Source organism: Frankliniella occidentalis, unplaced genomic scaffold (assembly GCF_000697945.3).
Source record: "Frankliniella occidentalis isolate FOCC.00 unplaced genomic scaffold, Focc_3.1 Scaffold82, whole genome shotgun sequence".
Taxonomy (NCBI): Eukaryota; Metazoa; Arthropoda; class Insecta; order Thysanoptera; family Thripidae; genus Frankliniella; species Frankliniella occidentalis.
The window spans coordinates 355,773-358,002 of NW_026267212.1; the positions used below are offsets into that span (position 1 = coordinate 355,773).

At 57.4% G+C, this 2,230-nt stretch overlaps 1 protein-coding gene across 1 annotated transcript in view; it reads left to right on the top strand.

The window, feature by feature from the left end:
* The window catches only part of LOC113210503 (RNA-binding protein Musashi homolog Rbp6), a 203,340-nt gene extending 201,686 nt beyond the window's left edge, over positions 1-1,654 (top strand). Inside the window, exon 5 of the mRNA XM_052269089.1 lies at positions 1,571-1,654. The gene's annotated coding sequence lies outside the window, so the exon portion shown is untranslated. The remainder of the gene's footprint in view (positions 1-1,570) is intronic.
* The last annotated feature ends 576 nt before the right edge of the window (positions 1,655-2,230 follow it).

The following is a 2,230-nucleotide window of genomic DNA, read 5'->3' on the forward strand; positions in this document are numbered from 1 at the left end:
CCCATTTTCGTAGTCCGCCCCCCGCCTGCTGCTCCGCCCCCGTTAATATGTGTGCTCTGAGTTGTGTTACGGAATTAGGGGATATAGAACGTAGAGAAATCTGCAAACTCGGTTCAAGTCGGAGCTCTGCGCGAATCCGCTTTAGTTTGAGAGTGCCCGGCCGCCCCCGCTCTCAGCCAGTTTCTGCCGTTTTGCAGCCAGGCTGACCGTCTGCTTGAAAGCGTCCGACAAAATTCCAGATTGCGAGAGAAACCGCGAAACTCTATACTTGAAAAGAGATACTCCTTTTTCCTGCCCCAGTCCATTGCGAAATTGCGGTAAAATGCTTGGCTGGGCGGGATTTAACAAGGTTTTAGACTGATTGGGACGTGCGTGGAAAGGAAAGGGTGGTGCTTTTGTGCCAGCGCGTTTGAAAGCGCGGCGTGGTGTATGTGTGTGTGTGTGTGTGTGTGTGTGTATGGGCGCGCATGTGTGAGGTTGTGTGTATGTGTATTTCTTTATCAGCGGTCGGCTTCAGGCTCAGCCCCTTTCCATCCATGCTCGGGGAGTGAAAGGAAATCGTGGTCCTTATCAGAGAAGTCTGTCTGTTACTCAAGGTGATAGTGGTTGTGTTGGTGAAGCAGGTGATGGTGACGCTGGTGATGGGGTGTTGGTGCGCTCTCTCTCTCTTTCCCTCCCTGACGCGAGCGCTAGGGTGGCAGGGGGTAGAGGTGAAGTTTCGCCGCCAAATGTGATTATGTTGAGCTGGTGGGGGGAAAGGGTAGAGGAGTTGGAGGGGGTCGCTTCTGCCACAGTCGTTTTGATCTCGTCGCTCTCTATACCTACCATGTCTATCAGACCCGAGTAGAAAAAATAATAATACCAACTTTACAAAAAGGAAAACAAACGAAAGCAGTTAGAAGTTTGTTACCTGCGTGCTAAGTAAAAAAAAACAAAACAACATTCCCCTCCTACTCTCCTGTGAGGGCCAAAGCCTGCGTGTGCTTGCTTGCGCCGGGGGAGTGTTTCCACTAAACGCGTCCTCACTCTGTCACGGTGAGCTCCGCTCTGTGGTACTCGGCCCTAAGCTCTGGTGTCCGGCGGGGTGGGGCGGGGCGGCTTGGTGGGGCGGGGCGTGGCCCGGCGGGGCGCGGCGGGATTGGGAAGCAGTGACTAAGCGTGTGCCTCGCGAGGGACGGACGCCAACAAACTTGCCTTGGCGTCTACCGTGGCGCTGATGGATAGCGCTGTCCGACTCGCCCCCTCCCCTCCACTTTATCCTACCGCCCCGCCGCGCCCCGCCGCTCCCCACCGCGCCCCGCCACGCCCCGCCCTTCGCTCCTCTCTTCCGTTCTCACCTTGTCTCCCCCTCCCCTCCCCCCTTATCTGGTCGCCGAGAGGACCCTCGCGTGCCTCGGTGGTCAAAGCCGTGTTTGTTTGCCGCCCTTGACGCCTCCTCGTCGCCGACGCCGTCTTCCTCTTCCTCCTCCTCCGCCTCGCCGCGCCCTTACGCTCGCGGTATAACGATATTTGCAAACAAAACGTCACGAAAATAAAAATATTCTCACGGTATGCTTTCATTCTGTTGCAGGGGGTTTGGTTTCATCACATTCGCCGACCCTTCCAGCGTAGACAAAGTCCTCACGCAGGCGACACACGAGCTGGACGGCAAAAAGGTGAGTAAAGGGGGATTGCGAATGGTGATGTGGCGGACGAGGGGTGGGCGGGTAGAAGTAGTTTGTCCCCATTCCGCGACGGGGCTTGGCGGCCGCCTGGCCTCTTCGCCGCTGGCTAGCGGAGCAAATCATCTGAGCAGCTCTGCTCGATTGGACCGCTTTGGGCGCTTTGAAGGCTGTCGAGCGTCCCGGCGGGCCGCGTGGTCGGTCGCTGCCGACGACGACACTTTTCGGATTGAGGTCCATTTAAACCCCTTTGGACCCCGTTTGGCGCTCGTTTTGGCCGCGCTCCGACCCCCCCTGGCTAGCTGGCTGGCCACCGACGACGACGACGACGGCGGCGACGACGATGGGACGGTCAGAAAGCGCGTCCGACTTTCTGCCCACGGGACTGGGAGAGACGATTAGAGGAAGGGAAGATCCGCTTGCTCCGAGACACCACCCGAGCACTGCGCAAAGTGACGGTCACATAAAGTGACGATGCAATTGCACTCGTGAGGTCGTCGGCTGGGAAAGGGAAGGGACAAAATGCAAAATTAAAAGCCGTCAAGTCTAGTGAGAGTCGGAGGAAGGGG